Genomic DNA, 21,834 nt, shown 5'->3' with positions numbered 1-21,834 from the left:
CTGAAGCAGCTCAGCTCAGAGGTGGCAGGGGCTGGAGTTGGCCCTAGGGTACTGGAGGTGAACACCCAGGGCAGATCCCCGTGCACCTCGGGCGATGCGGTGTGTGTGCACCTTCCCATACTCTCACCTGCCCGTGCACAGACCAGCTGGGGGACTGGCCTGAGCCCAGGGTGACCTGCAGGGTCACATGGGACCCAGCAGCACAGGAGCCAGCAGGGCCCTCTGAATGTCTCCGACACCAGCAGGTCTCTCCCAGCATGAGGTAAGGACTGCTGTGGCTTTGTGCAGCTGTGTCTAGGAACTTCCCCAAAGATGGAGACCTCCCCTCTGGTGCCCTGTCCCCCTGCCCATCCAAGTGGTGGTGGCTCGGTGGCGGATTCCTGTGCTCCCAACAGTGCCAATAAACACACCCACAGTACCTGCCTTTGCCAAGGGTATCTGCGGAGGCACACAATGCTGTGAGTGCTGGTTGTGGGTCTGATGTTCACACTAGAAGGAAAGGAAACCTACTGTCGATGTTCAAGATTTCCCAACTTGGCTGTAGAAGCCCTTGAAGCTGTCCTTGCTGTTAGCAGGGGTTTGGAGCTAGGCACCTCTGGAGATCCTTCCTAACCTGAATATTCTTGTGGTATAGCTGTCATTGCAGTTTTGCTTGGCTTTTGTTCTCATTCCTCATAATGAGAATTTGTTGAGAACAAATTTGCCACAGCTCAAGCACTGTTGTGGTGAGAAGGCTGTACAGAGCCTTCTTCCTTTAATAGCCACCCCAAGGAGAGCTTTCTCCTGGCTTATACCAAAAGGGCAGGTTGCCACCCAATGTCAGACTCTTGACCACCTTGGATTTTTTTTCCAGGTCACAGCACCATGCCAACACACAGAGACCGTGGACACAGCAAAGGATCCAAGGATGGTCCCAGAGACTCATGGCTGGCATTTAATTAAGAGTTTCATACCTCTATGGTGATATGTGTGTGAAAGGGAGCCTGTCCTCCCTCCCAGCCCCATGTGGCCATGGGGAGTCTGGAGAATCAGGCTTTGACCATCTCCATCCTGACGTTCCTCTCATGAATAGCACCATGTCAGAGCACCCCACACTCCAAAAGTCTGCCCCAGGAATCAGGGAAGGCCTCTCCACGACTGAGATGCACGGCTGTTTTCTGGAGGCAGTGCTGCACTCTCATTCATGAACCTGGACCAAGAAATGTGTTAGAACAAATACCTACGATGACTATGCTTTCCTGCGACAGGAGTATGGCTTCTTTCAAGGCTTGTTTCAGCTTCAAGCATCAGTTTGCTGTACTTTCACTGGAGCCTTTATGAGTGCAACAAGAAGACCTGAATAAGGAACCATTCTTCATCTGGAGAAATTTTGTGGACATCTTTGTGGGGTAAAAATGAAAATGAAACAAATCAGAAAAACCCCATACCTAGGATACATCCAGCGATGACATTGCTTGGTTACAGTCTGGCTTCAAGGTGTGTGACAGCAAATGTTGGAAAAATGATTATAATAACCATTTCACAAATAATTAATGCCATTGCTTTTTAATTGCTTACATAAATTGCCAACCACATCATGCCTCAGGACAAACCTTGCAATTCAAAGTTTGACTAGCTAGGGAGATGATTATAAGCATCACAAGGGGTCTACAGGTAAGACCCTGAAGAAAACTCAGGCTCCCATTGTTTTCTTCTTTTGTAGATTTGATATTTCTATTTTTATTGCTTTTAATAAAAGTATTCCTTTGCCAGGGAACATCAAAAAACAGAAATGCAGCAACACATATCTGAAGACAAGAAACTGGAATTTTATATGTGTGTATATACACACACATGCATGTATATGTACATGTATACTTACATACTTTTTTCTTTTTTTTTTCACAGTGCTGGAAAGAATCATTAGGAGGGAGTGACTGACACGGTGAAAGGCAGAGCCTCATTTCTGAGGGAACTCTCTAAACGGGAGGACTGGACCACCAGGATACTCACAGAGCCCAGCAAGAAGTGCCAATGGTGCCTGGTGCGCAGGGGTGAGGGAGGGATAACCCTGAGCATCAGTCCAGGCTGGAAAGTGACTGATGGACCTGCTGGATGGGGCTTGGAGGTAACAGAACATGAGCTTGAACATGGGCCAGAACTAATTCTTATTGCGAATAATGCAAACTCCGCCACCAGTGTGCCAAGAAGACCAACAGCGTCCTGGCCTGTATCAGGAATAGTGTGGCCAGCAGGAATAGGGAAGTGATTGTGCCCCTGTACTCGGCACTGGTGAGGCCACACCTCGAATACTGTGTTTAGCTTTGGGCCCCTTTACTACAAGAAGGACATTGAGGTGCTCAAGCATGTCCAGAGAAGGGCAACGAAGCTGGTGAGGGGTCTGGAGCACAAGTCTTATGAGGAGCAGCTGAGGGAACTGGGGTTGTTCAGTCTGGAGAAGAGGAGGCTGAGGGGAGACCTTATTGCTCTCTGCAACTACCTGAAAGGGGTTTGTGGTGAGGTGGGTGTTGGTCTCTTCTCCCAAGTAACTAGCGATAGGACAAGAGGAAATGGCCTCACGTTGCGCCAGGGGAGGTTTAGATTGGATATTAGGAAAAATTTCTTCACTGAGAGGGTGGTCAGGCATTGGAACAGGCTGCCCAGGGAGGTGGTGGAGTCGCCATCCCTGGAAGTGTTCAAAAAACGTGTGGATGTGGCACTTCAGGATATGGCTTAGTGGGCATGGTGGTGTTGGGTTGATGGTTGGTCTTGATGATCTTGAAGGTCTTTTCCAACCTTAATGATTCTGTGAATTCTGGGGTGTAACGAGGAGAAGCACAGCCAGCCCAGCGGTGGGGTGTTGAAGAAGATTCTGTTTCTATGAGTCCAAAAATCTCTTCAAGATGATGCATTATAGTAATGAGAAATGGGTGATGATGCTAGCAAAATGCAAGAAGGATTCCTTTGTAACCCTCCGTGGACATGCTAAGGTCACAGGTTGTCAGACCAGCGGAAACCCAAGTGTTTTGGCAGGGAGACCGAAGTGGATAGGCATGCTGGCAGAAGATGGCAGGCAAGATGTCTTGCTGTGCATTAGGCACTGGAGTGAACACTATACAGCTTGCTGGCACGGCCTAAATAACTCATTGCCTGGATGGGGCAGCCGTGAGAGCTGCGCCGGCGTGCAGCGTGCCAGCAGCACCATCCCTTCTGCTTCCTCCTGGGGCCATCGCTCCCAGCATGCTAGAAAGGCAAAGGTTAGGGTGGGTCTTGCGACATAGCCTGTTCCTTTCTCAGTCAGAATGGGAATTTTTTGGCACTGTCTGCTGTTCTGTGGCTTGTTCTTATGTTTTGCTCCCGCTAGGCGTTGTTTTCTCTGGAGGCCTGGGATCCTTGGCCCACCGTATTTTCAGTGTTGCTCTTGCCGATATCACTGTGGTTTCTGCTGGGTGGGTTTCTGACTATCGTACCATCTCGTGTTAGCAGAGCAGGGGTTGCTGAAATGCTGGAGCAGTCTCCACCCTGAGCTGCTCGTGCAACGGCAGCCCACGGAGTTAAACATTAGCAGAAGTTACTTATTTCCCCTAAAGGACAATCTTTATAGCTCTGCCCTTATTTTGTATTGTAGTCCCAGCAATACTGTAACTCTGACAGCAGGGGTTAGAATTTTGATTTGTTAAGACATTGCAATGTCATTATGTCTGGTGTTTTTCAGAGTTTCCTGGATGTTACTTGAAACAGGATAATCACTTACTCATGTGCAACCAACGACCACATGGAAGCCGCTCACAAAAGAAGCCGCAGCCTTTGCTAACAAAGGAACTCCTTTCTGTTTTATTTTTTCAACCAAAATTCCTCAAACAAAGTAATTAAATGTCTCCCTCTGTTCTGGCTTTTGTGTTTGCTCTCACTTACAAGCAGCCCCAGTGGGGGGATGGAAGATATGGGACTTTGGTCTTGGAATAAGGACCTTGGTCTGAAGTTTTTCCTGTAGGTAATTATTCCTAGTCCAGAAATGTCAGAATGGGGAAGATTTTTCTTCTTTGTACTTATTTGTCTAGTGCATTCACATTACCATAGATGGAATACTTTGGAGACGATATAAGAGCAGGATTTCATTTTAATCAGGTCCAGGCACAAATTTTGGACCAACAGCTAATACAGCAAAGCATCAGCAACATCTGTCTCCTCTCTGCACTCAGATCCAAGAGGACTCAAAAGCTATCCAGGCATTTTTATGACAGAAAGATTTGCTTATTCAAGAACCACCTCCCCTTTTCGCCTCTTCAGTTTTCCTCTTGTTCTCCCAAATGCAAATCAGTAACCTTTATTAACACCAGGTCTGAAAAACATTTCTGTGTTTAAATGTGAACACAGAAGGTGTGTGGGTGTTTGGTTTTGGGGATGTCAGTCAACTAGGAATGCATAATCAACATGAGTAATGAATTACACCCGGCACCTCCATCTATTCGGGCATCCCAGGGAGCTCAGAGCTGGACTGGATCAGGATTCCGGTGACTGAAAGCCCAAAGCAGCAGCAGGCCAGGGAGGAGACCACTTCCCAGGGGGGAACGAAGCGCTGGTGAGTTGGGGTAGAGCAGCTGGCACATGGGCACAGCTGGAGCGCAGATGATGTGGTGGGAACAAATGCTGGTGCAGGGGGACGTTATGTGGTGGCTGGGTGGGTCTGGAGGATGGGTGGAGGGGCTAGGATGGGTCTCCAGCTCCAGGCAGGTCTGGTGCATGAGGTGGACCAGTGATGGGGTATGGGGGTGGAGGGTGCTGCACGGGGACGGTTCAGCCTGGGACACACCAACAGGTGCCACCCCAGGGTGAAGGGCCAGACCCTGCTGGGGCCAAACGACTTTCCATTGACCACCGTTCTGGAAGCAGGGCAGAGAAATGTAGATGGGGCCTCACTCAGAGCCTCTGCCCATCACCTGTGTCTTCAGGCAGGACACAGCTCCTCCAGAAGTGAATGGCAAAGGGGGTTTCAGTCTGCCCTGAGGCTGCATCTGAGATGAATTGTCCATGGGAGGTGCCCAGGTTGCCTTTTCACAGCCCCCTGGGAGTGATGTTTTGTGGCCTTTTGTCTCTCCTTCCACCCTCACCTTTGCAGATCATTCATGGGCCCTTACCAGAGGCAGCCAAGACTAAATTGATCTGGTGTTAATGATCCACCTGGGCTCCTAAACCCTGCAGGTTGGGCTTTTGCAGCCCCTGTGAGCCGCTTCTCTTTCTTGCCTACATCCTCATAGGGTGAGATGTTACATCATCTACATCAGCTGTTGTCTTTCATTTGTCTCTCTGGGAAGGCCACCAGGCTAAATCATGGCCCCTCATGAGGCCCCCTCTGCCGGTAGGTTTGCTGTGACTGGCACCTCCGGCAGTCACCAGAGAACAGTCACTCAGTGGGACATGTCCTGCATCTTTGCAGTGGTGAAGTGGCACAAGTGATTCACACAGCATTCAGACACCGCAGTGGGAGGGACAACTCAGCTGGGTGTTGTGCAAGTGACAGTCCCAAATGTGGAGAATGGGGTTCTTCCACAGGACATGTCCTTCAGAGGTCCTGTGAGTCTTAGACAAGCAGTTGGCCCATACTAGCAGGAAATCAGAGGAACACTTAAATCAGAAGGGAGTTCTGGAGCACTCAACACATCCCTTGCTCAAAGCAGGCCAACCCAAACATCAGGTCTAGTTCTTCTGAGCCTTATCAATTTGGGTTTGGAGTATCTTCAAGACCAGAGACCGTACCAGTACTCTGGTCCCTGGCTGCATCCCTCCTGCAGGGAAGAAGCTTCCCCTTGCATCCAAACAGCTTTTTCCCTTTTCCCAGATGATGGTAAGTAAGCATGTACTTCCACCTTCCCATGGGCATCCTCCTCCTTGGGCACACAGGGACAGCAGGGAGACGTGAAGCCATGAAGCACTGTGTGCCCATTGGGAAGAGGTCTTTGAGGTGGGGAGGCAGCTACGTGCTGTCTGACTGCGTGGGGAAAGAGCAAGGATACCCAGTCCCCAAGTCTCTGGTGGGGCTGGGGCCAAAACAGAAAAAAAGGGCTTCCTGAAGCTCGAGCCTGCCTCATGTGCCCTCCTGCTCTGCCCAGCTGCTGCAGGGCCGGCAGAAGAGACAGCATCAGGGATGGGGCTTTCCCACTGTCCTCCGCTGGCGGCAGTGCCGGGGTGAGCCTCTGCCTGCGGTCTCAGCTGCTGGCGGGGGGTGGGAGCTGTGTCTCCCAGGCAGTGGTTTGGCCCATGGCTGATTTTTTACAGGGCTGGCAGAGGCTGGTTTGCAGAAGGGAATATGATGGCATTTTAGACGTGATGACTGCGGAGTCCATGGCAACCAGCAGGCATGAGTCAGCATCTCCCTTCTGTGGTGGCCAGGAGTGCGCAGAGCTGCCCATCCCCAGCTTCCCTCTGGGCATGGCACATGGAAAAGGCAATGCTGGGGCAGGGGAGGAAAGTGTGTATAAGGTCTGAGCTACCCTGAGAGCAGGGAATATGTCAAAGAGAATATGAAACCTGAATATGTCAGGTTTTCTGCCAGCTGAACGTGGGAATCCCTTTTGCAGAATGGGGATTTTCCATGCCCACAAGGACCTGTGCTCTGCTTGGCATGAAGCTCCTCTTAGCTTCCTCTAAGTATATCTGCTTGTGCTGTTGCCACGTGCTGGCTGGGGCTGTGCAAATGTGCAAAATGCTGTGTCCAGATACACACTGGCTCAGACCCGGAGGCCAGAGCAACAAGAGAGCTGAAGCATGGTCCTCCCTTAGGCACAGAGATAACTGTCTTGGTCGTTGCAGCTGCAACTCAAGAGCAGGAGCCACCAGTGTGAAGGACTAGCAAGCACCACTGTGTGCTCTCTAGGTGACCTGCTGCAGGACAGAGCAGGGAGCTGTGAATTACCATTAGCAGCACTGATGCAAACTCTACGTTCTGCGTCTGCAGGAGTCAGAGGGCATAAAAGCTCCCAGGCAGTTCACCACGCAGGCCTGGCCTGTGAGCATCTACTTATAATGAAGGAACAGGAGGGTCAGGAGAAAGCCTGACTGGAAAGGCAGGACTATCTACAAGAAAGGCCGGAAGGAGGATCCTGGGAACTACAGGCCTGTCAGCCTGATGTCCGTGCCGGGGAAGATCATGGAGCGGTTCGTCCTGAGAGTGCTCACAGGGCATATGAAGGACAACCAAGGTATCAGGCCCAGCCAGCACGGGTTGATGAAAGGCAGGTCCAGCTTAACCAACCTGATCTCCTTCTATGACCACGTGACCTGCCTGGTGGATGAGGGAAAGGCTGTGGATGTTGTCTACCTGGACTTTAGTAAAGCTTTTGACAGCGTCTCCCACAACATTCTCCTGGAGAAACTGGCGGCTCGTGGCTTAGACAGGTGTACTCTTTGCTGGGTAAAGAACTGGCTGGATGGCCGAGCCCAGAGAGTTGTGGTGAATGGCATTAAATCCAGATGGCAGCCGGTCACAAGCGGTGTTCCCCAGGGCTCGATTCTGGGGCCGGTCTTATTCAATATCTTTATCGATGATCTGGATGAGGGGATCGAGTGGTCCCTCAGTGACTTTGCAGATGACACCAAGTTGGGTGGGAGTGTTGATCTGCTGGAGGATAGGAGGGCTCTGCAGAGGGATCTGGACAGGCTGGATCGATAGGCTGAGGCCAACTGTATGAGGTTTAACAAGGCCAAGTGCCGGGTCCTGCACTTCCATCACAACAACCCCATGCAATGCTACAGGCTTGGGGAGGAGAGGTTGGAGAGCTGCCTGGCAGGAAAGGACCTGGGGTGCTGGTTGACAGTCGGATGAATATGAGCCAGCAGTGTGCCCAGGTGGCCAAGGCGGCCAACAGCGTCCTGGCCTGTATCAGCAATAGTGTGGCCAGCAGGAGCAGGGAAGTGATCGTGCCCCTGTCCTTGGCACTGGTGAGGCTGCACCTTGAATACTGTGTTCAGTGTTGGGTCCCTCACTACAAGAAGGACATTGAGGTGCTCAAGCATGTCCAGAGAAGGGCAACGAAGCTGGTGAGGGGTCTGGAGCACAAGTCTTATGAGGAGCCGCTGAGGGAACTGGGGTTGTTCAGTCTGGAGGAGGCTGAGGGGAGACCTTATCGCTCTCTACAACTACCTGGAAGGGGGGTGTGGCGACGAGGGTGTTGGTCTCTTCTCCCAAGTAACTAGTAATAGAATGACAGGAAATGGCCTCAAATTGCGCCAGGGGAGGTTTAGATTGGCTATTAGGAAAATTTCTTCACCGAGAGGATGGTCAAGCATTGGAACAGGCTGCCGAGGGAGGTGGTGGAGTCACCGTCTCTGGAAGTGCTCAAAAAATGTGTGGACATGGCGCTGCAGGACATGATTTAGGGGACATGGTGGCATTGGGTTAATGGTTGGACTTGATGATCTTGAAAGTCCTTTCCAGCCTTAGTGATTCTGTGATTCTGTGATTCTGTGACTTCACCCCACGCGCACCCAGCCATGCTGGGCCTCCCTGCCCAGGCTGTGCACCCAGCGAGCACCCTCAGCAGTCACTGTGCAGAGTTTGGGTGCTAGAAGAGGTTTGGTGTCTCAGCTCAGGATGTGCAGGGAGCCAAAGCCAAGCCAGTAAGAAATGGAGGGGCTATTCCCCCTCCCTGGGCCAGGAAAAGGTGTAACACCACTAGTCATGCAACTGCTGCCAACCTTTCTGGCATTCAAGGTAGGCTTCAGACTTACATGTGCAGCAAAATGTGCAGTTTTCTTCTGATGGGGCGGCTGAAGTACTCAGTCCCCACCCATAGACTGTGTGAACAGATTCAAATTACCTGTTCATTGTCCCCACCTGGGCAGCAGTGACAACACTGTGAGGATGTGGGGAAGTCCCCCAGCATTTCTTTAAGTGCCCTGTTTTGAGACTACTAAGTGCTGTGTAAATACTGGTGTGCTGGCAGCAAGCTGTGCTTGAGACATGAAACTCCTCCGAGAAAGGTGTGTGCTTCCTCTGGGTGCATCTCAGGCTTGCTAGCAGGAACCAGACCAGATGAAGTGCAAAGTGGAAAAACCTGTCCCATGTCCATCCCCCAAGGCATTGCTGCCTCCCGCCCCCTGCCACCCGTCTTGCCTGTGTGGTCCCTGTCCTTCTCTGCTATGAATGTGTTGGCACCGTGCTTTTAAGGAACCACTACCCTCAGCCTGCTGGTTTCACACTTCGCCGTGTCCAAAGCTGTGGCCAAGTTGCCTTGAACTCCTCTAACATGTGAGCAGTCTCCTTGCCCCGTCTGCCGTAGAAGACATCTGTCCCAAACAGCAGCGGAGCTTGCCCTTGGGGCTAGAACAGCCTCAAGCTGCTTTCCCCAGTACAGCTACAGCTCAGAGGGTTCATCAACTATCTCGCAATGTGTTTGTAAAACTCTGTGTTTACAGTGAAGTGAGGCTAATTTATTTCCTGGAGGTTACCCAAAAAAATGTTGCAACTCAGGCTTTCCCTGCCTTAGGATTTTGGTGTTGTGCAGGGTGTTGTTTCTCTTCTATGCGTTGACCCATGGGACTGACCCTCCTGTTGGGGGGTTTGACTCTCCAGAACTACCCAGATATGCCTGGAGCCATGAAAATGGCAGCTCCCTAGCTCAGCAGCCTTATTCTCTGTTCTGTGGTCCAGTACAAGACGCCTCTGCTGCCTTTTTATGTACTAGGATCTTGCAGAATCACATATGTGAACAGAGACATACATGATTCTTGGGGTGATGTTTTGCCAGGTATGGCAGATCCAGGATAAGGCACAAACAGATGTTGCTCCAGACACAGTGTGGACCCACAGCAGGATGTAGTATTTGGGCAGGTGAGAGTGTAGGTATGACCAAGGGTTTTCAGCCTCTGATCCATCCCCATGCTGCCTGGCTTTTTGAGCATTCGACAGGCTGTTTCCCTTCTCTTGCTCACCTGATGGGGTCAGTCTCCAGTTCAAAGAACTTACCTTCTTACTTTAAGGACCTTCCTTGTGGATTAAGTGCCTCTGTGGCTGAAGGAAAAGCCCACAGCCAGATGGAAGCAGCAGTGCTTTGTAGCAGGCAGATTTTGGGGGTCCTGGCAGCAGTGCCTCCAGGCTGGCTGACATATAGACCTCTTGCACAGCAAGAGGTGAGCACTCATTGCACACGCATAGTGACAGACCTGGATGTCCCTCCTTCAGCCTGCCCAGGGTTTCAGAGGTGGGGAGGTGTTTTGTATACACTGTGCCAAGGCTCTGCTCTGTGCATGAGCACATTCAGAGGTCTTCTGCTCCCCAACATCATGGCTAATGAATCACTGACCTGTGACACTAATTTGCTCTCTAGTCAGGCAAGCCACTGCTGGCATCAGTCTGAGGTTAGGAACACAGCTGCTCAGTTCAGTGCCAACAACCCTTTCCTCCATTGAGTCCTCTTTGGGTCAGGATGTTCCCTTTGTGCTTGGTTTGCAACCATCTCTCGAGGAGGCCATTATGACAAGCAGCTGTCTAGGGGTGAACAGTGTACAACCATGCCACAGCCCCTTTCCCTCCCTTGATTCTTGACTTCACAGGATGCGGTTTTCAGCCCAAAGACTAGTCTCCCTCTCAGTGCGCTCAAACACAGGCCAGGAGCCCCTTCATGACCATTTGTCCTCCAAAACACCTGTGCTCACAGACTCATCTGTGATTGTATAGCCTCCCTCAACCAGCACAGCTATGAATATCTTAGTGGGCAATAACACTAAATAGAGTATGGTGGCCACCAGAGAGAGCAAAATACCCCAAAGGGCCTGGCAGCGTTGCTGCTGGATCCCTTCTGCTGTGCTACAGTCCTTCTGCCACAGGAATCACTTTTTCTTTCAGCTTGCACAGTCCTGAAGCCAGGGCAGGGGTTGGGATTTGGGGCAGCAGGGGTGGAGGGAGTGGGCTGCTTTGGTGTACCACCACAGCTGTGCAGCAAAGTGCTGAACCACAGAGGGACCATGAGTGACGGGACAGCATAAACCACATGCTTAGCAGCTGCAGGACTGGGGCATTTCCTGGTGGGTGCAACGCGAGTAAAGATGGGCAGCCTGTCACACAGGACCTGGGCAAGTACAACATCTTCCCCGTCCCGCTCCAGCATCCTTGCAGACTTCCAGCCTGAAACGAGGAGAGGAATTTCCAAAACAAATGTTGCTATATGAGGAATGCAACAGGGAGGAGGAAATAATCGCAACCGAGATAAGGAGAAGTCAGTCGACTTGATGACTGCGCCAGGCAAGCTCCTCTGGCACCAGCTCATTTAGGGTGGGACTCTGCAGCCCACCTTCCCCTGCCCCGGCAGCTGGAATGTCAGCTCTGCTGGTGGGGCCTGGGGAAGCAGCTCTGGGGCAGATGCAGGGAAAGAAGGAATGTACCGGAGGGGTCAGGCCGTGGGGCGGCATCTATCCCCGCTCCCCTCTGCATAAGAGCCACCCCAGCTCCCCTCCTTGGCAGCTGTCTGCCGGGCTTCCCTCTGGCTTTGTGGGCACCAGGCTGTTCCACAAAGAGCACATGCAGTTTTCAGGCGTCCCCTCGGAGAGCCGTGCAGCTGTCCTGCCCCGTCCTCCTAGCAGGATTTTTGGGGGCTTATCTGCTTTCCTCCTTGGGCTGCATTGCATTCAGCTGCCAAGATTCCCCCGTCCTCGGCACTGCTCCCCTCAGGGACCGACTCTGTTTAGTGTCTATCTGGCCACGTGGCACTTCTCTGGCAGACTGCTGAAGGCCTTGTATAAATGTTCTGCTGGAAAACATCTGAGGTCTGGGGTCCAGTCCCCTCCTCCCAGGGACAGAGAAAAAGCTACGTTACTCTTGGCTCGGAGTTCAGGAAGAGCTGGTTTGCTAAAACCAGATGTCTGCATCCACTTTTGCTGACCCCACGCTGGGGCTTTCGCACCTGACGCTTGCGGAGAGGCTGTTCTCTCGCTGGCAGGCGGTAAGGGATTTGGCAGAGCCAAGGACGCTGTCTCAGGACTGTGCACATCTGTGGCTTGGCAAATAAATGGTAAGAGAAAATAGGTCCCTTGGCTGGGCAACCTGCAGAAGGAAAGATGGACGGACAGTGCTTGGGCAAGTGGATGCACGGCATTCACCTGACTGTCCCTGACACACTCAAGTCACCGTGCTCATGCTGTGCACCCAGAAACGAAGGGGATGGCCTGAGCGTTGAGCTCTGGCAAGAACCTGCACAGACAAGACTAGGAATTAAAAATTTCAGCCCTTCAAGATGAAATCGTCCTCTCAGAGGAATAGCCTCAGGTGTGCAGATCTATCCCAGCTCGCAGGTGTGCTGAGCTTTGTTTGTCCACCCTGTGCCATTCGAGCATCCTGCACACACTTGTCATTTTTACTCACTGCTGTGCCAAACTTGTTCAGAGCTTTCAGCTCTGATAAAACAGTTGTGAGGGTTTAAAACACAAAATGCACTTGGCCAGGAAAGGGCATATTCTTCCTGACCCCTGCAGGTAACCAGCCCTGCAGCCTGAGCTGTGGTTTTACTCTGTCACAAAGCAGAGCCACAGAAGTTACCTGCAAAGTTGTCGATGCCTCCTCCCCAGAGATATACCCAGTGTCAGAGAAAAAAAAGGAGCAAAGCAGAGACCTTATTGAGGGAAAGACTGAAGGACAGAGGGGACTGTCAGAGCCTTCCCTTTTGCTGCGCTGTACATCTGAGCAGGGCTCAAAGATGCTCTCTCCCTTTCAGACCTGTGGCACAAGGTAATCTTCCTGCTGTAGCACTCCTTACTTATTTCTGCAGCCTCTTTAACATGCATGTTTCCTTGTTCCTCGGGAAATACAAACAGCAGCTGAGTGCTTTTCCTACCAGGGCTGTGCGCAGAAGCATGATCCCTCTCTTTCTTAACGCCACTACCCACTTGCTTACAGCTGGAGGTTGCATTATCCCTATTAACTGCAGCACAAAGAGCTCATGGTCTTACCCACAGATACACTTCAGTCTCTCTGCAACACAACTTTCCAAGGCAGATCTCACATCTGGCATTATTGGCGTCTGGTTGCATTTCTGTCATATATTTATTAAAGCTAATTTCACCAGACTGTAATGATTTATTCAGATCCAGAGCCTCCTGTAACAGAGAGCCATTATTTGCTGTGCCACCATGTTCTGCCATCTGCAAACTTCATAAAGGTTTTGTAACAGCCACTTTTCGAAAGGTCAGCGAATCACTTTTTAAGCTCTGTTTCTTTTGCATAAGGCATGGGTCTTACCAAAGCATCAAGTGATATTAAGTCAAAAATGCTTTGAGGAAATCTGATTATGTAACAGAAACACCGTTCGCTTTATTGGATTGAAGCAATAATCCTGTGCTGGGTTTTTCTGAAGGAAGAAAAATAGAAGAAAAACAAGTGTGTTTGTCAATGCTGTGCCTCCTGGCTGACTTCAATAGCAGTTTTCAGCCTCTTTGTTGATCCTGAGTGCCAAACTCTTGTTTGGGTAAGTGTCCAACTGTTCCTTTGCCCTTTTATCTTCATGCTGGAAGTACTGTGCCGGTTTTCTTTTTCTGCAAGGGACTGCAATGAAAACATTGAGTGGTGTGGACGGAGGGTGCATGGGTATGGGAGCACCTGCAAGAACAAGTGGCAGGAGCCACCGTGGGGCAGGCAGCCATGGATGGCACCTGCATTAGCTGATTATGGGGGTCCTACTGCTTTCCAGGCCACCCCAAGACCAGGGATGGTCTCAAATACGTGACAGCCTAAAGCAGACCATACTGAAGCTGTTAAAAATAGTGATGGGAAGACAGGGAACAGGGCAGGAGACATAAAGCGTCCTGATAAGGAGACAAGGGGCAGCGAGTGCATCTTAACGATTCCCAGAAGAGGAGCAGGATGGAGAGACAGGAGATCATGATCACCATCAGCTCCTAATGGGTACAAAAAAGCAAGATGCGAAGCAGCACACAGTTCCCGAGGTAACAACCCCAGAGCCATGGTAAAACCTCAGTAGCGAGTGTCCCTTTTACTCTGCATCACTGTTAAGCGTCCCTGGAGAGATAGCTTGCAATTTGGTGCTTGCATCCTGGACACACTACTGAGATGCTCCCACCCTGGACATCCTTGTAAGGGGATGCAGGGGATGGCAGTGAGGAAACCAGCTTAATTTCAAAATAAATATCCCCCTTCCCATAGGGTCCCACAGTGAGCTTTGCTGCATTGTTGCAAGATAAGCTTTCGCTAGCATTTTCGTGGTGCTCTGAGACTTCTGATTTGCTTTTCTACCACGTGCTGTTGCCCGGGGCTCCACCTGGAAGGACGTTGCGGCTGCTGGTAAGAGCCCCAGTCCTTACACTAAAATAGCAGATGCTCCCCACACTGGGACCCTGTCCTGGCCTGCTGTACTTGTTGCCAGCTTGTTATGAGTGCCTGGTGTGTGAACTGGCCTGTGGTACCAGGTGTCTCTTGTTATTAATGTGCAATGTAAGTGCAATAACAGTAGAGGCCTTGGAAGTTTTGGAACAGGTCAAAAGCAGAGGCTCCCAGGACTATAAATAATTTGCTGGCAGTCGATTAGATGTGCAGCCTCAAAAGCCTGTGTTAAGTGTACCAAAGAAAAGCAGCAGCAGCTGAGCAATGAGAAACACATCTGAGCAATGGGGTCAGGCACCTGCTGCAGTGTGGGGAAAGCAACACCCACCAGCACCGCACAGGGAAGGGGGTGGAGGACGAGGGCTAAGAGCTGTCTAGAAACTCAAACACTTTGAAGAAGTGCTAGCATGCTGAATGTGGTGTGTTTCCGGGGGCTTCTGTCTCCAGAATCACTGCTGCAGGACGACTGTGGGGCTGTGAGTGCCCCTGCTCCATGCAGCTCTACTCTCCTGCGGACCACATGCAGCCACAGAGCAGCTGAGGTTGGAAGGGACCTCTTGCAGATGATCTGGTCCAGCCCCCCAGCTCAAGCAAGGCCACCTAGAGCCAGTCATCCAGGACCATGTCCAGATAGCAGCTGAATATCTCCAAGGATGGAGATTCTCATCATCTGGCTGGTTGCAAACCCTGACGAAAGCCCTTTCAGCACCACCCAGGCTGGTGCATGGTGCTATGAGTGTGTCTGAGAATGGGAGTTTGTGCACATTTCTCCTATCTAATGCTCCAGTCCTCAATGAAGCTTTATTATGTATCAATGCAATGTGTCACGATTTTGGGCAGCATTGTAATCTAGCACCTGTGGGACAGAACACTCCTTAGCAAAATGGGGGCCAGTGGCAGTGTTTTAGAAATGTTGACTTTCAAAGCAGCCGATTTTGGAGAGGGCAAACTCCAGGCAGAGTGCCGCGTTAGCTGGGTACAGCCCTGCAGTTTGCAGCTGCCACCACTGAGTCTTGATGCCCTTTATATGTTAAGGGTTTGTACCTTCACTGATTTCATGCTACCTCTGCAATCACTTAGCTTCATGTCCCCTAGAAATTCTCATTTCAGTGAGATCACAGCTTTGAGGGCTGCTACGTGGACCTCCCTGAGCAATTCCAATTTCCACTCATGTTCCTCACATCACCTGGGCAATCCTTGTTGTATCAACGAGGCATACTGGGACCTTGTTTCTGTAGGATTTCTGGTGAGAAGTACCACAATGTTTATGCAAGTTAGAGGTAACCAAACCACAGTCAATTGCTGCTCAGTAACTGTGTTTTCTAAGGGAATGATGGTGATTTAGAGTGATTTAGGCACGGAAGGATCTCTGGAGCGCTCTTGCTCCAATCTCTTTGCTCAAAGCCAGGTTAAATCTCAATTCACATTAGGTCACTTGTGGTTTTGTCCATGTGAGGTGGAAGCTGTAGTCTTCCCCTTCCTATTGCTCCAGAGACACCCAACACATCTCCTCAGCTTTGTGCTGCATCATGAGACTCCTGCTTAGACCAAACTTTGGAAAACCACACAGCCCTGGAAAATATGTGGTGCAAACTTTTAGCAGCTGGGTGAAAAAGTGAGTTGTACAGACACAGGTGGAAAGTCAGTGTTTTCTACCTGAAATGGGCAAAACTAAGACATTCTGAGAGCGCAACTGCATCCGTTGGATTTGTTTCACTTCCACACTCCATCTCACTTGTGCCATTGATGTCATCACACAGCCTTCACACTTCCCTGTCTCAAAGCATGTCCTCAGGTATTGATGCTTAGTGAGTGGATGCATGAACTGCGTGCAGCAGACCCCAGTGCCTGGGCTGAGCTTAGCACTGACTCTTCTGTAACAACAGCACTGACTCTTCTGTATCTGCCCTGGTCATACTGCAGTTGGAAAGGCAAAGAAATTGGACCACCAACAGAAAAATAATCTCTTTTTCCTTCAAAACTGATTTTCTCCAGTGCTGATCTCTTCTCTAGTATGTCATGCTCTTCATTGGGCCCACCTATCTCTGAGACCATTTTTGGAGTTGGGGAGGACAATAGTTATGCTGCGGAGACACCTCCTCCCAGGCTGCTGGAGCACATCCTGCCCCTGGATGTGCCCCCTCTGACCCCAGACGCCCTTCATCAGCACTGCTTTTCCCTGTGAGGACTCGTCAGTGCATTGCCATTAGAGTAGGCACTAAAACCCACAGGAAAGAGGTATGCAGATGATGACTTTTTTTTTTTTTAATTTTGTTTCAAATGAGATTTTCTTCTGTTTCAGATTGTGGTTTGGAAAAAAAACAAACTGGGGCATTTGATAGGTGGGGTGCTGCTGGAGGGATGACTTCCCAGCCTGTCTCTGTTTCACATGGGAGTTTGCCAATGTTTTGCATTTTTTAACCAAGCTCCTTCTTTCCCTCTCAAGAGAAAGTTGGAGAGTGTCAAAAAAAAACAGTCAGTGAGTTCTTACTGCAATGTCCTACATACCAGCAGCCAGCACCTCCACAGACGCCTGGAAGAAATGCTCCCAGACATGGACTCAGCTTCCCTTTCCCAGCTCTGGGTGAGTTGGACCCAAGCGTGGAAAGCTTCACAGCTCCTCCCTTTCTGTCTTGCAGTCAGGCAGGCACTCACAGTGGTAAATACCATGCCGAGTTTCGGCTTTTGAAACACGGTGCCAGGTGGGTTTGGAAAGCACAGGCAACCATTTGGCTCCATGCTCTTTCCCTGGCAGTGCCCTGCAGGCTTCTCCAGACTCGCCAGCATCATCCATCCTGGCTGCCAAATCATCAGTGTCCTTTTGCACGGAACAGCTCTCCTGCTGCTCCACTGTCTCTGGCTTGATGCTCTCGAGGGGCTGGTTTGTTGCTGTATTGGTCACACAGCTGGGGAACTGCTGACTGACCCTTGAAACTTTTCAAGGATGGAGATCCCCACCACCCCAGTATGCTGTCCTAGGGCTACACCACCCTCCTGGGGAAGGGGTTTCCCACAGTGTCCATCCTGAATCTCCCAAGCCTTCCTTTCTGCAGGAAGACAGGGAATTTCAGTAGAAGTCCTGCTTGACTAAAAAGGGAGCTTCTTGCACTAAAATACGAAAAAAAATCCATGTAATAATGGGAAATACAATAGACAGCAAAAGAATCATAGAATCATAGAATAGTTTAGGTTGGAAGGCACCTTTAAAGATCATCTAGTCTAAACCCCCTGCAGTGAGCAGGGACATCTTCAACTAGATCAGGCTGCTCAGAGCCCAGTTCAACCCCACCTTGAATGTTTCCAGGGATAGAAACATGTAGTAAACATTGCTTGCTTGGATTCTTAGATGTGGTATCAAACAGGTACAAAACCACCTATAGCTCAGAGTAGTGAGGGTCATCAAGGGTAGTATGACAGGGCTCTTACAAGCATGCTACAAGTTGGTGAAAATGCATGTCCACTGATGGATGGAGGAGACAGTGTGGTGCTGGGCAATATGGAAAAGACTGAAATGATCGATAGATTTTTGTAGCATCTTTACAGGCGAAGCCTGCTCCCAGATCTCTGCATTCACCAGCATGGTTTGGGAAGGAGATAGGAGGGCCAAACGTGGGGTTTAAGGACTGTTTAGAGAAGCTGGACATACTCATATCCACTGGAGTGGATGGCATTCACCCATAGGAGCCAACAGTGCTGGTTGGTGTGAATGCAGCTGCTGTCAGTCACGGTGGAATATCATGACAACTGGGAAAGGGATGACTGGAAAGGCTAATATTATGCCCACCTTTAAGAAGGGCAAGAAGAAGGATCTGGGAAACAGCAATCTGTAAGCAATACCTCCATCCTTGGAGAAATCATGAAGCGAGACTTCTTGGAGACCATTTTCAAGCATGTGAAGGGCAGGAAGGTAACCAGGAAGGGTCCACAGCCCAGGCTTTGGACTTAACCCCAGTCCCTTGTTTTCCCCACTCAGTTCTTCACTGCAAGATCTAGTGCAGACTTGAGAAGTCAGTCACCTCTGACTCCGCAGAGATCTTGTCTCTGAGAGCTAACACCTGCATTGCTGGTAGTAACATTGGAAGCAGTGGATGGAAAAGGAAAACAGTCTCCGGGAGCAGGGCTGCTGCCTTGGGTAGAGAGAAAACAGCAGTCTCGTATGGGTGCATTGTCCTCAAGTGCACATAAATCCTGCAAACAGGACACAGGCGAATCAGAACAGATCCAGTGTAAGCACTGCTGTACTAAGACACAGAGCAAGAGCAAAGGGCAATCACACCCACTTCAGACTCCTTCCAAGGGGGTGAAAGAGGTCAGCAAACTCCAGCTTGGTCCTTTTCTTCCTTCTAACAACAGCCTCTTTTTTTTTTTTTTTCCCATGGGCTGGAGAACAGGAAGGTGCAGCAGGGTAAGCATGTGGGATAAATGTCAGAGACCTCTGCTCACCCATCTTGGCTGCTGGCAGGCAGGTGGAGCTGGAGGTGGGAAAGGAAGCTCTGCTGGAGCACGTATGGTCTCACAGCAAAAGGGTCAAGGGATCCTTTACGAGCCACTTGCTGATCTGGTCCAGGGAAGTCTCGGTAACCAGTAAGGGGAAGGATGAAATCCTACTGATGCTTCGCAGCTGCTTCTTTCAGCAAGGGACAAAACTTCCACGCAGGGCTTCTTCCAGCCACTGAGCTGTGTGACTCCTGCCCATTCCTCACCCCACTGCACCCGCCCTGAGCAGAAGAGGGGAGGAACAGCTCAGTACTGTGGGCACAGAAGAAGAAAGCAGAAGGTCCCTCTTGGGGGACCTTTTCTGCCCACAGATACCAAACCATGAGAAGGAAACACCCATGATTCCCGTGCAACGCCTTTCAGGGTCCAAAAGCCAATGAAAGGTGCCACAAAGGGGCCACCTGCCCTCCCCCACGATGTCCCTGGCCAAGCTCTCTGCTGCACCCCAGTCTGCTGGCGACCTCCATACAACAAAGCTCCCACACTGTCCCCAGCACCCCGGTAGCCAGCCCTTGGAGGGGCGAGATGGGCAGAGGCCAGTGCCCTCTGTTCAGAGCCCTCTGTCAATGTGGTCTTCAGAGCCTGCCTCCGAGGAACTGTAGGGGCTCAGGGGTGTCCTCGCCATTGTGCCAGCCTGGGCCGCAGGGGCTGGTGGCTGGTCCCAGCTGGGAACAGGCCCACCTCTCCCTGCAGAGTGCCGGGGACCTCAGGCCAGCTGCCTAGCCTTAGACTAGTCTAGCAGCCAGGAAGATCTCCCACAGAAACTGTTTTGATGAGAAAGTGCCAAGGAACGTGGGCAAACATTTGCATGTTTCCCAGGAATGACCTCTCCATTTCCACACTCCAGCCAAACCCACAAGCACCCTGGAGCAAGCAGTGGCCCATTTACCCCAAGCAGCCAACAGCCCGGGAGAGGGCTTCTGTCCCCTGCCTGGTTTCAGGAGGGGTTTGCATGCTCTCCCCGCTACCCACAGGTAAACGAACCACCCTACGGTTTTCTGCTGTCATCTGTTTCCCTAAGGCTGGTACAAATTTTGCAGTGCAGACAGAAAAATTCGCTTGGTGGGTAGCCAGAGGGGGGAAAAGCTGGAAGAAGTTAATGCAGGGGGCCTAAGGCATGGCCCAGTCCTCCCCATCAGCCAGAAACCCACCCATCCGGAGGGGTAGTTCGGAGTAATGCTGCCAGACGTCGTAACAGAAAATATTTTATTTCACATCAACAGTAAAGTAGGAACGTTGGATTATGTATCTGTTGATATATAAATGATAAAAATGCAAAAGCAGGAAACCCATAAGCCATCCATTACACAGCTAATATCCCGGGGAAAAGCTGCGTGCCAGGACCCTCCCTCATCCCAACAAGCAAACAGTAATCCCGAAGAAACCAAGCATTAGCGTTTCCTTTGCAGCTGTTTGTTCTGGGTTTCAACTGTTACACACAGTATCACTTTGAGTGTTGCTACCAGTAGAGGAGAGGAAAAAACACCACCCACCACAGGTCACGGCCAGAATTCGCTTCTGTGCAACACGAGCGTTTGTACAAAAGGCCCCTGAAAATCCCAGGGAGAGAAATTTCATGGCTGGGTTGAGTCAAGAGTGTTCTGTGAGTTTGACCAATACAGTTTACACAGGGACAATATCTGGAAATCACGGATCAGCACCAAAGGGTGAAACAAGCATCAAAAGGCAGCTTCGGCTTTTACATGGCTTGTGGCTTTAGCAGTGGAAGAGAAACTGACAGTTTCTTGCACCGCTAGTGTCTCTCCACTGAAAACGGTTTTCAGGTTTCCTGGTTTTCCAGTTTCCGTTTCTCTCTTCTTTCAAGGCACATGTGTAGAAATTCTTGATTGCAACAGCCAGAAACAAGTGCTTAGACCACCTCCATGGTATTCAATGATTTCGGCATACAGTGAAATGGGGTGTTACACTAACTTTTTTCTAATCTCCAGAGAATCCTAAGGCAAGGGACCGCCCCCCTCAACCCAAGGACTCAATTACAACAGGTAGCCCCTTTGCATAGCCTGTTAGCAAACAGACACCGCTACAGCTGAAGGTCCCAACTCTTCAACTTACGAAAGGCTCAGCACAAAATCACAGAATCATTACAGTTGGAAAAGACCTTTAAGATCATCAAGTCCAACTGTCACCCTGACACCACCATGCCTACTAAACTGAGGTGCACTGTGCAGAGACCTGGGATTTTCAGTGGAGCCTCAGTGAGTTTTCGTGCTGATCTGCCACCTGTGGGAGCAGGGCCCTGCTTCTAAGGCACCATTGGGAAAAAAAACCACAACAATAAAATAAAAAAAATCCTCATCTGTGTCTCCATTACTGGTGCAGACTACAGCCACACCAATGTTTTACAGGTAGACATCTGACCTGACTTCTGTAACACATCCTCTTCTTGTACCCCTTTGTATCTGCAAGAGTTGGAGCCTGACCTACCAAAAAGGAGTACTTTTTTTAATGCTGCAATAAGCACAAGACAGTGGCTCTTAAACACGAGCTTGCTTCCTTGCACTTCGCTCAGTTCTCAGCAAGACTGAAGGAGCAAATCTGGCCAGCAACAGCTTTTAAGTGAAGGGGGTGAACACTTTTTCAAAAGTGAGTGTGAAAAGGCAGCTGGCTGTCTCGTTAGTAATTAAAGTCTCCACGCATACTTTGAGCCACTGCTGGCCTAAGAAGAAATGCACTGTCCCCCAGCTCCTGCAGGATCCCACCCCTGCAGTGCAAGGGTTCAGCAAAACCTTCAGGTCTCAATTAAAAAAAAACACCCAAAAAAAGAAAAAAAAAAAAAAAAAAAGAGGCAGTGCTGAAGATGATCCCCAATACAATGAGCGTCCCTGATTTCAACGGCCTTCAGCACAGGCCAAGGAAGTGCAAATTGCTGTGGTCAGAGCTGGTGGCAAAGTACTCACCAGAAGGAATTCAGTTCCCAGTTCTGGCCAAGAGCTTTAAATCTCTTAAACCAGCTCCGAAGGTGTCAGCGCTTGAGGCTTTCATACGGTCATGGGAAGGAAAAGCAGGGTGTC

The sequence above is a fragment of the Phaethon aethereus genome (assembly GCF_964289735.1).
Source record: "Phaethon aethereus genome assembly, chromosome: Z".
NCBI classification, from domain to species: domain Eukaryota; kingdom Metazoa; phylum Chordata; class Aves; order Phaethontiformes; family Phaethontidae; genus Phaethon; species Phaethon aethereus.
The sequence above is the reverse complement of the archived record's forward strand: the minus strand, read 5'-3'. Positions refer to the sequence as shown.